This window comes from Manis pentadactyla, chromosome 9 (assembly GCF_030020395.1).
Source record: "Manis pentadactyla isolate mManPen7 chromosome 9, mManPen7.hap1, whole genome shotgun sequence".
Lineage (NCBI taxonomy): Eukaryota > Metazoa > Chordata > Mammalia > Pholidota > Manidae > Manis > Manis pentadactyla.
Window position 1 is genome coordinate 119,363,549 of NC_080027.1, and position 14,012 is coordinate 119,377,560.

The following is a 14,012-nucleotide window of genomic DNA, read 5'->3' on the forward strand; positions in this document are numbered from 1 at the left end:
AGGACTCACCATTTTCTAGAACCCCCAGGGCATAAGGACAGTGTCTATCCATCAGCATCATCCTCACCCTGTTTGGAGGTGAGAGCGATAGCTCCAGCCCGGAGATGCTCCCCTTTCCTCCCCACTGGGGCTAGAAGATTAGTGGGTGGTGTTAAGGCTTTTTCCTATTTTACTAAAATCTAGGGAGTCTGTAGGAACCTCTGTGTGAGTCTACGTGAACCTCCTGTGAAATGGCCCGTTTGGTTCTTCCCATAGCATTTGGATATTAATCTTTAACCAGACTAAAGCCAAGTGTCACTTACTCAGTGACCCCAGCTCATTGAAACGTAGCCAAGAGTAAGGAAGCAAGTAAAGGAAACCCTCGGTCTGCAAAGAGATGCCACTAAGCTGAAGTCAACAGTTAGAAAGGAGATACACAGACAAAGCACCGATTCCTACAGAGGAGGAGGCTTTGGGGTCTCAAGACGACGTAGGGCCCCCTTCCCGAGGCATGGGCAGTTGACAGATGGCTCTGCTTACTTCTCAGGTGACAGGCAGAGGTATGTGACTCACTGTGAAAACCATGGTGGCTTTCCATGTTCATTTGCCAAAATCAATGCCTTTAACTCTGTTTAAATCTGTCTAACTGTCCCTCAGGTTCTCTGTTTCACAGGTCTGCACTAGAGAAACCAGCCGTATTTGCTCTTCTTCCAGCAAGTGGCTCAGCTATAATTTTAAATTTCTCTCTCACTGTTTTTCTCACTATGAATGGAGACCTCTCCCTTCCCATTTTTCTGGTCAATACATTTTCCCCCTTACCTGTGAGTATCTATATATTCAGTTTTCAGTGACTTGAAATAATTTACTTTATTTCTCTTTTTCCAAGAGGCAGCCAAAGACTGAGTAAGAAACTAATGTACTGGAGTTTAGTCTTAAAATTCAGGTGGAGTTGGGTTAGGAAATTTAGATTTAAATATTCCCTAGTGAGTAGCCTTAGTTAAGTAATTACTCTGACAAGTGGCGTGTCCTTTACGTGGACACAGGCAAATCAGGCGCGTGACAGATTCACAGGCCTTGTGAAGGGTTTGGTCTTTTATAATGAAAGTGCCTGTCCTTGATCTCTGGGCTGTAGGAATGTGAGCCAGAGAAGGTTGGGGGGTAAGTTATCCCCCACTGCACCTACCCCAGTGCTTTAACCCCAATGGACATTTCAGAGGTTTTGAGTGTGTGGATAGAAGCTAGCCTGCAGGTGTGGGAATAAAAGACAAGGGGAATCAAGCAGGACAGACAGAGGGAAGAAAGAATGATATCTTGACTTTTAAGACACTGTAAAATGCTTGACGGGCAGAAGCCAGTGCATTTTGATCTCTGGGGAGATGAAGCACCCTGAGTTGGACAAGAAAGGAAGAACCTCAGAATAAAGCACAGTTCGCCTTAGCATCTGTGAAGGACTTTGCCAGAATGTGTGCGGGTAAGGTGTGCAGAAGATGCATCTCCTTCAACTCCCATTAGTGGGAAAAGTAAGCATTTTCACAGCCACATTTTAAAAAAGTGAATGGCAAGAAATAGGATTTTTCTCTCCCTCTGCCCTCCCTCCCCTGTAGGGACAGAGTGAGGGGGCCTGAACCAGCCCATTCAGAATAATGGCAAGAGAGCAATAATGAGACCTTTCTCCAAGGGCTGATTTGTCTTCAGAAAGGAGAACTCATCAGGTATCCATTGTGAGAAGACTCGCCTTCTCCTAACAATGGCTCTGATGAAGCTGCTAGAAGCTTCTTATCAGAAAGAAAAGACTCCCAGCAGCAGGAGAAGGGAAGAGGGGGCGGAAATGAAAGGCTACAAAACCCCCAAATCACCTTCCAGACTCAGGGTGGTGGAGAGGATGAGGGGAGGCACGCTTCCTGAATGCCAAGTGACGTCAGCTGGTCAGTCAAAACGAGCCTCTCAAGGGAGAGATTAAGAAAGATGAGATACCAGCTTTTTAGCAGGGTGGGTGAGGCTGGCTGTATTGAGCTGTGGAGTTCCAAGTTTCTCAGGCCAAAGTAGATAGCTAGAGGTCATAAAGGCTTATCCTCTGGTCTCCATCCAGGGATTTTCTAGACCCAGGTCACAAGGTAACCCCTTCTTAAGCTGCATTCTGGGAAGGAAGAAGAAATGCACATTTATGACAGAGTCTTGATAGTACTGTAGGTCCATTCTCACAGGGCATGGACACTCGGACTCAGAAACAATGGTTTTCTGGGTACTGTGGAAGGGAGAAGACAATGAGAATTAATTTTGCACTCATTAGCTTTTGGTTAGATGCTTTACTGATTGGGGCTCATTTGGTCCTCATCACCTCCAGAGAGGTGAGCACTATTCTTTACCTGGTGAATAGTGGACTCTGATCAAAACTCCAATCCTATCATACTCTGTTCAGAATGCTTCATTGGCTCCTTTTATTTGAACCAAGTTAGCTTCTGGCCTTCCTGCACCTCCATAATTTAAAACTTCTGTGGTACGGTCACTACCCACCTCCCTTGCTTTTTCTCCCACATACATACTTAGACACACACACACACACACACACACACACACACACATCTGTGGCTTTAATGCTAGGTGAAGCTGACTCCTTGATGGTCTCTGATGACAACCTCACTTCTCCACTTTTCCAACTTGGTTGATGCTATTCCCTCCACCTAGAATGCTTTCTTAACATCTCCTCCTGCTCCACTCACTTGTTGAAATTCTACCCATCTTTCAGTCCTGTGAATTCTCCTCCATGAGGTCTTTATCAAAATTCAGGCAACTTTTTCCTTCCTGGGAACTTTCAGACTACTTTATTTCTCACTTATGGGACTCCTCCCCTTGTACCTTATGTTATGATCCTTAAGGGTTTATCTAACCTCCTCTAATGAGCCAAGAGTTCTTCAAGGACGGGGAACTGTATGTAACCTGCTTCTCTCTCTCTTATCTCCCTGTGCCAAACACACAGTATGTGAGCATTCCATAATGATAAAATCGGATTTTCATTAACACCTGGATTTCTGATTTTGAAGTAGCATGAACTTTCTCTTGCTATTTCTAGGTTGACTTGGAAAACAAAGTCACAGAAAACATTCAAAGGCTGGATGGAAGGTCACATGGGAAGAGCAGTCACTGTATCAGGTAAGGGACAGACTTTAAGTGGATTTGGAATTTGGTTCCTTTCTCCTCCTTCCTTCTCCTCTAGAAAGGTGGGGTAGAGCAATACAGAGTAGAGCTTAGTGCACATTAGCTCTGTACTGAACACTCGTTAAGCATTTGACATTAGCTGAGTTAATTTTTGTAACAATCCTTTGAAGGAGACATTATTTCCATCCTATCAGTGGGTAAACAAAGGCATAACAAAGTTAAATCAGTTGCTTAAGGTCATGTAGCTACCAGAGGTCCCAGCTTAGATGCTGGCTCCACACTCATGAACTTGCACACTCCTCTTGGACTTAATCTAGAAGATTCTTTAAGAAAGGAATAGCCAGAGAAAGCATGCATCCTTCAATTTATGTGAGGTTTTAGTACACAACTCTCCATTTTTAAAGAGATGACAATGAATTTTGGGTTCTACTGTCATGTGAGAACACTGGATGCCAGGTCTACAGGCTTGCTATCTTTAGTGTTAATAATGAAATTTTTGGTGTTAAAAGTGAAATTTTTAAAAGCCTCTTAAGCATAGCATAGAGGGATAGCAGGAGGAAGCAGTGAGTTCCTTACCTGCTGATCCTCATAACACCTGAGGCATTTTTGATTGTCGTCAAATCGAGGAGCTACTGGTCTGGTAGACGGACTATGGGTGTTATTATCAGAAAACTGTGAGTCAAAGCTCATCTTTGTTACTCATCAGTCAAGCGAAGTTTAAGTGAGGCATGTAAACTCTGCAGACATAGTATTTTCAAGTGTAGAATGGAAAGTACAAACATCTTGGGGATGTTTGTTATAAAGATAGAAAGTAGTAAATGACCAGGAAGAGGTAAAATTGCCACCACAATGGTTGGGACATAATTAGAACACCCTTTCAAAGGCTTTTTAAATGTATCCTCTCATAATCCCTAAAAGTGATATACTCCATTGATAAATGTTTTATTGTAATCCATCTGTATCCCTGTGCAAGAAGCTTCCCCAGCCTAACCTAAGCTCAATGACTACGCTTTTTATGGGACTCCTGAGGTGCCCGTGTACACATCTCTCTTTGCCCTGCCTCACTGTGTGGAAATTATCTATAGAAGAGTCTTTTCAAAATGGCACTTGGGCAGAGAGCAGAGCAGGGCAGGCATAATATCCCTGTTTTTTAAGAATACTGAAAATGTTTAATAACTTGCCTAAGACCATGGGATTCCTTAGTAGCAGAGCTAAGGATCTTATCAGGGTCCTCTTACTACCCCAGGAAACAGTAACTCAGAAGGAAAACTTATCCTGGTCCAGAAGACGTGATAGTCCAGAGCTAGATGAGATTGTTTTTTCTCCTCATCTCTAATTTCCTTAGATTTCTGTACTCTGGTTACATGTTAATGGCTTGGCAGAAACTTTAAAATTAAACTTGTGAGAGCCAACACTGTTATTGAACCTCTAGGCAATTGCAGTAGCTGTCAAAGGTTTTAGAGCTAACATCCAACCTGACCCTTCCTAAATGACCACAAAATGGCATTTTAATAAGAAACGAAAGCAGAAAAGGTATGTGCCTGTTTTTAACAAGAGGCTTTTTTTTTTTTTTTTTGGAGAAACTGAATTTTTTTGGAGGCACTGAATTTTACTGCCTATCCAAAGGCTACCCATGAGATGGATGGGTAGAGCCCAGGGCTGCTGGGTTTTGTTAGCAACTGCTGTCCCCTTGGCCTCTTCCACTGGAGCCTTTCATGAGAAGTCACGCAGAGGGGAGCTGAACAATCATCCCCGGGGAGGCTTTACACCGATGAGTGCATCTGGGACGGCCGAATCATAATTTCCAGTCCATCTCCATTTCCTTCTTTGTCTGGGCCCAGTCAAGGATAGCTTCCTGGGTGTCAAGACTGAGCCACATTTTTTTAAGACAAAATTCATGCACTATAGAATTTACCCTTTTAAAGTGTACAATTAAGTAGGTTTTTGTATATTAACAAAATTGTACAGTCATCACCACTAATTCCAGAACATTTCCATTATTCCCAAAGGAAACCTGTACCCATTAGCAGTCATTCCCAATTCCGCTCTTCCTTAGCCCTTGACAACCACTGCTTTCTACTTCTGTGGCTTTGCCTATTCCGGACATTCCATATGTGGCCTTGAAAAGTTTGCAGTCAGGAATTGTGATGCCTCCAGATTTGTTTCTTTTTCCTCAGGATTACTTTTGCTATTTGATGTCTTCTGTGAGCCACAAAAATCTTATGATTGTTTTATAGTTCTGTGAAAAATGTCATTGAAATTTTGATGGGGATTACATTGAATATGAAATTGGCTTTGAGCAATATGACCATTTTAACAATATTAATTCTTGTAGTCCATGAACATGGGATATCTTCTCCTTTATTTGCATCTTCTTTAAATTCCTTCATCAATGTGATAATTTTCAATGTACAGGTCCTTAATTTCCTTGGTTAAATTTATTCTTAATTTTTATGTTATTGTAAATGGGATTGCTTATTTCTCTTTCAGAAAGTTTGCTGTTAGTATAGAGAACACAGCTAAATTTTGTATGTTTTCTTTGTAAGATGAAACTGCTGAATTTATTGGTTGTAATAGTGTTCTAGTGGAGAGTGTAGGGTTTTATGCAACATATCATCTGCAAACAGTTTTCCTTCCGCTTTTCCTATATGGATGCATTTTATTATATTATTATTATTATTGTTTTCCCCTCTGATCATTCTGCTAGGGTTTCCAGTACTGTGCTGATTGCAGTCATGAGATCGGGCACCCAGGAAGATCGGTTTTGTTCCTTATCTGAGTGGAAAGCTTTTATCTTGAATATGAGGGTTTTCTGTCAGTTTGTCATATATGGTCTTTATTATATTGAGGTACATTGCTTTTATATCCAATTTGTTGAGGATTTTTATCATTAAGAGACGTTGAATTTTGTCAAGTACTTGTTATGCACCTATTAAGATGATCACATGAATTTCATCTTTCATTCTATTTATCATACTTACTGATTTTGTATGTTGCAGTTGTTTCAGCACCATTTGTTGAAAGGATTTTTCCCCCCATTCAGTTATCTTGGCATCCTTGTCAAAAATCAGTTTACCATAAATTTAAGGTTTTATTTCTGAATTCCCAGTTTTATTTCATAGATTTACATTTGGTATTGATGCCAGTACCATATTGTCTTGATTACTGTAATATTTTGTTCAGTAGTTTTATTTGTAGTTACGAAATCAGAAAGTGTGAGTCCTCTAACTTTTATTTTCTTTTTCAAGACTGTTTTTCCTATTCTGAATCTCTTGAAAATTTTAGGATCTGTCTGACCAGTTCTTGAAAAAAAGCCAGGTGGGATTTTGATAGAGATTGCACTGAATTTGTATAACAATTATGGGAGTATTGCCATGTTAATAGCATTAAGTCTTCAGCCATGAATATGGGCTGTCTTTTCATATATTTAGGTCTTCTTTCATTTCTTTCAGTGACATTTTGTAGTTTTCACTGTATAAAACCTGCACTTCTTTGGTTAAATTTATTCATTAGTATTTTATTCTATTTTGATGCTATTGTAAATATAGTTATTTCTTTTTTTCATTTTTGGATTGTTCATTGTGAGTGTAAAGAATGCATAGTTGATTTTTGTGTATTGATCTTGTATCCTGTAAGCTTGCTAAAGTTATTTATAAATACTAATAGTTTGTGTGTATCTGTATTCCTTAATATTTTCCATATCCAATTTAAGTAACCTTTATTCCCTTTCTGCCTAATTTCTCTGGCTGGAACCTCCAGTACAGTGTTGGATAGAACTAGTAAGAGCAGACATCCTTGTCTTGTTCCTAATCTTAGAAAGAAATCATTCAGTCTTTCACCATTAAGTAGGATAATACTTGTGAGTTTTTCTCAGATGCCCATTATCAGGTTGAGAAAAATTCCCTTCTAAGTTTGCTAAATATTTTTATCATGAAAGGGGAATTGGATTTTAGCAAATGTTTTCTTGCATCCATTGCCAAGATAATGTATTTTCCCCTGATTTCTAGTATTATAGCACCGTACATTGATTTTCATATTTTCAACTAACTTTGCATTTCTGGGATATATCCTATTTGGTTACGGTGTATAATCCCTGAGTTACTCTTGAGGTCTCCCCAAACCATGGGCTCCAAGCTCTGAGGAACCAGAAATGCTCCTTACGGTCACTAAGCTGTCAGTTTTACACTGGTGTTAAGTACAAAAATGGACTGACTTTACTGACAGTTTGTGATCAAATTTAAATGCCTCCATCTGAGTTCTTTGAGCCTGGTGACTATGTACTGTCATCTCTGGGCCTAGATGCTGAGCACAGCCTGGTGCATAGTAGGCATGCAACTAGTGATTTTGAATGAACTAATTCACACATCCATGGATGAGCTTTAAAATAAACTGCCTCTTTGGAGGAACTCTTCTATAGCTCTGAGCTATGGGAGGTAGTGAGGCAAGACTCTGAAGAAGCAAACATACACTGCATATGAGGTCTTCATTAAGCACTGATGATGAAATTCCACCTCATGATCATGCAGACTGATCTGAGAGGTTTAAAAAAGAAAGCAGCTGAATTTTTAAAAAAGCAGGAGTTTTTCTTTGAGGATACTTACTCTGATAGCTATTTTGTATGTACCTGCTGGTTGGTTGGAATGAAATCATTATTCCTCCCCCACATAGTTTTGTGTGTATTCTTTCAGCACAGTCACTGTGGGAATGGTGCCAACCTTGGCCACTGTTTCTTCCTTAATGACATGCACTGTCTGTGGAGTACAGGAGGAGAGTGGTGAATATTTGCTGAATAAATAAATGAACTAGAAATACAGGTTGAATGAAGGATAAATACATTTAACAAGAAATCAGTGGAACAGGCTTTTCCTCAGAGAATCTGAATGGTCTGCCACATTTTATATTTAAGTCAATGTCATCTCCTATCTCTACATTTACCCTGGAAGTTATCCAGAAATGATCCCGTCTTCCCTTTCTCTAATTCCAAGTTCCACTCTCATCCCATAAAATGTTGCTGTGCTAGGTATAGGTCAGGTATAATGGCATAGGTCTCCCCTTAGAACAGAATCTCAGGCCCCTCCCCAGACCTAATCAATAAAACTGCATTTTAGTAAGATTACCAAGGGATTCCTTTGCAGTACAGTTTGAGAAGCAGTGATCTAAAGTGCTGCCAGATGTTTGCTCAAGTTGTTTTGTTGGGAGAGTATTGTGTATTTTCCTCGGTTCTTGTCCATGCCAAACAAAGAATTATTGAAGGGCAGAGACACAGTAGTGAAGCAGAGTAAGTTTTATTTAAAGTTACTGAAAGAGAGAAAAAGTACAGGCCACCCCAGCAAGGAGAGGCACTCTGAAAGGTTGGAGAGAGAAAGTTTAAGATTAAAAGGTTACGCACTTAGAAAGTGTGGGTGATCTCAGAGAGAGAAGCATTCTGAAAGGTTGGGGGTTCCCTCTTTTAAGGATTCTTCAGGAATGTGACTAAGGGCTGGGGGTGCAGACTTGTTAACTGGATTTGAATATTTAGAATTAACTTAACACAAGGAACTTTCTGCTCTGGTATTTCCCTGGGATACTGGCATCTTGGTACGGGAGCATATCAAACAAGACTGCCTGCCCAGCCCCCAGGGTGGCCTGAGTTATTGTCTGTGTGCTAGAGAGTAAGTTAAGAATCTTAATTCTTAAATTCCTGCCTTTTACTATGTTGTTCATGGCTGGGCCTGCATGCTAAATTAGTTGTCTAGGTTGCAAAGTACTTGATTAGCACTGAAGGAGAAAAAAAACAGCATTTAGGTAAAGTTAAAAAATAAGCTGGGCCTGCATGATTAACACAATAAAGACATGCGCTATGCTGAGGTACCCTCCTTTATCTGGGGAATATTCAAACATTCCAGGCCAAGTTGCTCCTGTCTTTTTGAGCTTTAACTGATTAGCTCTGGGTCTTTTTAGTGGGCTTTCCTGGCCTTATTCTCTTTCCACCCCGCTCATATCTATTTTCCTGCCTAACAGTTTCATTTTCAAAAGAATATTAGGTACAGTTCAATTCAAGATGATGGAAATATGAATGGAAGGGTTCACCTGTTAATAAAATGAAACAATTTAATAGTTGTTGAATCCCTATGGACAGGGGAGTAGATGTCCATGTGCTATGAAAAGCTGAGTCAATATAGTCACTCCCTTAAAAAAATACCTCACTAGTGGTCCACAGGGCCCTCAAAAGCTGTGCCAGTCATTCCTTTTGATTTGAATTCCTTTGTCACATCAGTTGGGGCAATGAGATAAAGTGTTAAGTGAATTACTTTAGCATAATTAAGAAAAATGGACACAGAATAGACAAAAGTCCACTTCTGATGGGGAGGAAACGAAGTCCTAGAAGGCGGAGATGATGAAAACTGTAGGGGTTATGACTTGTGGGGATCTCTGGGGACACAGCCAGGAAATGGGGCTGCAGAGCAAGGAAGGATGCTTGCAAGGGGCAGTGAGAAAGAACTCAAGATACACTTCACACACGTCACAGTCTCGTATCCATCGAAGCTTGGCCACCCGAGCTGTGCATCGTGACTTGTGTAACTCAGGCTCGACTGTCCTCTAATGGGGACCACTCCAGCGATTCTCGTTATGGGATAGTGGCAACGATGGAGTAACACATACTTCCTTATCCAATTTCTTTGGAGAGTGAGACTGATGGAAAACCGTGCAAACATCTTCCTGGGACAGATGGACAAAGCATTTTGCTTGAGGCAGCTCATTCTCAGCGCACTGGAGACAGTTCCAGAATCCACATCAGAAGTGCTTCAGGGAGTGAAGTGGTTGGTGGGAAAAGGAATGGCAACAGGGGCTGAAGATGGACTGGCTGCTGGCTCATCACCTGAAAAGGGCAAAATACAATGGGGGTCTTGCCTGGGCTGTAAGGCAGAAAATGAAGCAAATGTAAGGTGAAGGACCATCCAGAAAGAATACCTCGCACTGATGGATGCACAGGGGGCTCTCTCGCTTTTTTTTCATCCCCTGACATCGTACATGCCTCACCTGTGTTGTGTGTGCATTTCCAGCATAAGAAATCTGAAACGACAACTTGAAAATTGCCAGAAGGAAGACCACATGGCATGTGCTAACCTAAGCAGATTATGTGACTAACGCCACCTAGGCCTTCTCCCAGGTTTATTCACCTTGACAGGTGGACACTGTTTGAAGAAAGTCTTTTCATAAAATACTGGGGTGTGTAGAGAAGGGACATATCTTTTTACTCATTTCTGTTTTGCCTGCTGTAGGGGAAGAACACATATTTTTCTTCTACCCTTCTAGGCTCTCTGCTGATACCCTGTAGCCGGGAACAGACTAATAAGAGAGATGCATACAGATTTATTTAATATAAGTGTTACACAGTAGTGGAGCCTTCCCAAGGAAATGGAGACTGGAAGGAATGGTTAAGTTTTAGTGTTTTTATAGTAGGTTTGATGAAGTGTGGACAGCAGTGGAAATATGTGACAGGATAAAGGAGTAGGAGCTAAGAGTAGTGACCCGGGGAAAGGTAGTGAGTCCTGGTCACTTGGGTTCCTCTCAGAGTCACTCGGTCTTGGAGATAGGATGCTCCTTTCCTCCAGGCATGAGGTGAACATTTCCACATGAGGGTCTTGTTATCTGCTTCCAGGGAAGGTCAGAAAGGCCCTCTCCCACCTACCATTTCTTAAATGCCTTCAGCTTGAAATATTCAATACCCTAAGGCGCTGTATTTTGGGGTGGTGTGTTCTGAACACCATCATTGCTGAGAAAAGAAGAATGAAATAGGGTTTTAACTTTATTTTTAATCCATGGGACAGTTTGGTGGGTGAAGAGAGATGTTGGGGAGGAGAAATTTCCTTCGCCCCTTCTAGATTCTTTGGCTGGTCTAATAATCAAGTGAACATAAGACAGATGAACAGGAGAAAAACAATGTTGCATATATGGGAATCTCATTTACATGAGAGATTCAAAGACAGGAAGGTAAAATGAGGTGTCTATGCCATTCTGAGCTAAGGAATGGGATAGGGGCCTGGGCCTTCAAAGGGGAGGAGGGTGATTCACAGACCAAGAAAAAGAACAGGTGTTTGGTAATGAGATGTCTGCCCTGCTGCACAGGTGGGTCCCTCAGATAAAATTCATCTCTGGTCATGACCCTTATTCTGGGAAAGGCCGCAGTTCAGATTCTTACAGTTAAGGGAAGGGAAAAAGCTTATCCTAAGCCCACAGGGTCTCAGTTCAAAATAATCCACGTGCCGAAGTGGCACATTTTGAAAAGGCTTGTTCTGAACTGCTTCAGAGACTTCAATGGCTCTTCTTTTTTTTGATAAGGAAGCATTATCATGATGATAGTTTTAAGTTAATTGTTTTCCTTATTTTTTTAACAGATGCAAGTTGACACTGGATAATGTCCTTTATAAAAAAATCTCTGTGATCCCACTTAAAGATTCATGAGACATTTTGGGGACTGCTCTAGAATGCTGTCATGGCCAGTGGGTGAAGGAGATTACTGGATCTCTTGCAAATATCCAGGAATTAACTTTTTAGCCTTTTTTTTTTTTTTTAAGTTTCAGGTAACTGGTTCTGAATAATGCAGCTCCCTGTTTATTTGGGTTTTACAAAGCAATATGGTGTCAGTCAGGCATGCAACATAGACTTTACTGGTTGGGGGGACAACTGGCTTAGAACTTTAGCTTTTGGGTAAAAGAGGAAATGGAAATTGAGATGCAAGATGAAGGGGAGAAAACTAGAGAGCTAGGTGCTGAATTGCTGAATTGAGCTATAAACCTTCGTGGCCATGGCCCTGATGCTTGAGGTCTGCTTGGCTTTCAAAAGAGAAGTGGATGCTTGTGTGCTGTAATTTATGGGGAGCACCCCTGGAGCCTGGTCTTGAAGAAAAAGCTTCGTCCTGTTGCTCAGTAGAAATGGCTGTAAACATTTATGAATCCTGAGCACACGGCCGGCAGGGTTTTCAAAAGCGGATTGTTCACTTGCCTAGCACACTGCAGGCTGCTTATAAACACTGTCTCCTTGGAAAATGTGCTGACTTCTATTTCATTGCCTTCCTACCTCCCTTTGACCCGACAGAGTTCCAGCGAAGCCACCTCCTCCCTCCAGAGTTGGTAGGACAGCATGAGGTTTAGGGGGCTGCCCCTGTGTGATAGGTTTTTCCATTTTATAAAAAAGGGTCTCCATCTTGTGTGCAGGGAAGCATCTGTGGCTCTGTGGAAGTAAGCTGGTGAATCATGAGGTAACCAGACTTCTCTGGAGTAGAAAATGTGACGCTGAATGACACGCATCCAGCCACAGACGTACTAATTTAATTACATGCCCCAACATCAGCTGCTCCTCTCCGCTTAAAAGGAACATTTGCATCCATCTGTCATCATCTCTCCCTTTCATTTAAAAATCTCTTCGCTCCCTTTTCTTTCCACTTGCTTCTCCCCCACCACAACTTGATGAAATAATGGGGCATATTTAAAATCCAAACTCAGGCAATTCAAATTCTGAACTGATGTGATTTTGTTCCATTCTGCAGTCAACCCAGAAGAGTGTCTGGGGAGTAGAAATCAAGGGCCAAACAAAAAAAGCAAGTGCTGGAGTAAGACTTCGAATGCAAATCAACCTCCTCAACCCATTTGAAATAACCTGCTGTGAACTGGGCTAGAAAGTATGGCCCATTAGCACCTTGTTAGGCTGTCAGAGACAGAGCAGCTTTAACAGGGTGATAATAGGGAGGAAATGCCTGAGACCTTTTCCATCCCAACCCCAGCTTTTTGCTGTTCTGCCCTAACCCACCCTGGGACCCCAGGGGAAGAGCTGGTAAGAATACCTCAAGAGAGAGGAAAGGCGGGAGAGAACAACTTCATTAAACACACATTTAAAAATTTTAAATGCACCTTTCTAAGCAGGAAAAAATATAGAGGTAAATTTTAGTTTTTCGGAGGAGGGGACAATTTTAGTGGGGTCTCTGTACTTGCTGTTTCCTGCTTCACTAAATATTGAGATTTAGTAAAAAAAAAAATTAAAAAATAAAGAAAACCACTTATTATAGGATGTTAAGGACTGAATAGTAAAATCTCAGGGATTAAGTTTGAATCCTCATAAAGCAAATCCTGAAATTAAAAAAAAAAACAGGGTCGACACCTGTATCAGTAAGCATTCATTTGCAAATGTTTTTAAGAAGTAATACTTGCTTTAGGGTCTGGCGAGGGAAATGCTCACTAGCACATCCTCCATCCTCCTCTCTCCCCGATGCTTTGGAGGTGAGCCCCTGAAGGGGCAGCATGTCTAACGCCCTGACATGTAGGTTGTAGAGAGGCCACACCTCTCGCTGATAATATTTACTTGTCGATATAAAAGACGTTCGATATTCCATTGCTAGGCGATGGGAGTATTTTCTTTCTTTTCATCCTAAAGATGCACAGTTTATCTAGCTTAGTATGAAATCGACTAGAAGAAACGTACTGACTTTCATGAACCATGAGAGATGGCAGTGGGAAAATAAGATCTGTTATAGGGTTTTTCCCAAAAGGCTTAAGTGAAACAATAGCGCCTTTAAGGTCGGGCTTAATGAGCTTGGACTAGCATAGGGTCAATGACCTTACAAATTTAGGATTTGTGCCCAGAGAAAACAGAAGTCACCACATGAACCAGTTTGGAGAAGGTTGAAACAGGACAGTTACTTAGAGAATCCATGGTTGTCCCCTACAAACTCTACCATTTTCAGGCCAAAATTCTTTGAAAGCATTTTTTAGTTATTCTGGTGTCATTACCAGGATGGCTTTTTTTATGTGGTTTTATTTGGAGTAAGGGAATAGATTCCATAAGCTTTTAAGGTCACCAGAATATTTCTGCGTTCTCAGGCTATGTTTCAATACTAATAA

The 14,012-nt window shown here is 41.2% G+C and overlaps 1 long non-coding RNA gene across 1 annotated transcript in view; it reads left to right on the forward strand.

Annotated features, from left to right (window-relative positions):
- Positions 1 to 14,012, forward strand: part of LOC130684964 (uncharacterized) — a 180,330-nt gene that overhangs the window by 38,458 nt on the left and 127,860 nt on the right. Inside the window, exon 3 of the long non-coding RNA XR_008999405.1 lies at positions 3,050 to 3,129. This is a non-coding gene — a long non-coding RNA (uncharacterized LOC130684964). The remainder of the gene's footprint in view (positions 1 to 3,049; positions 3,130 to 14,012) is intronic.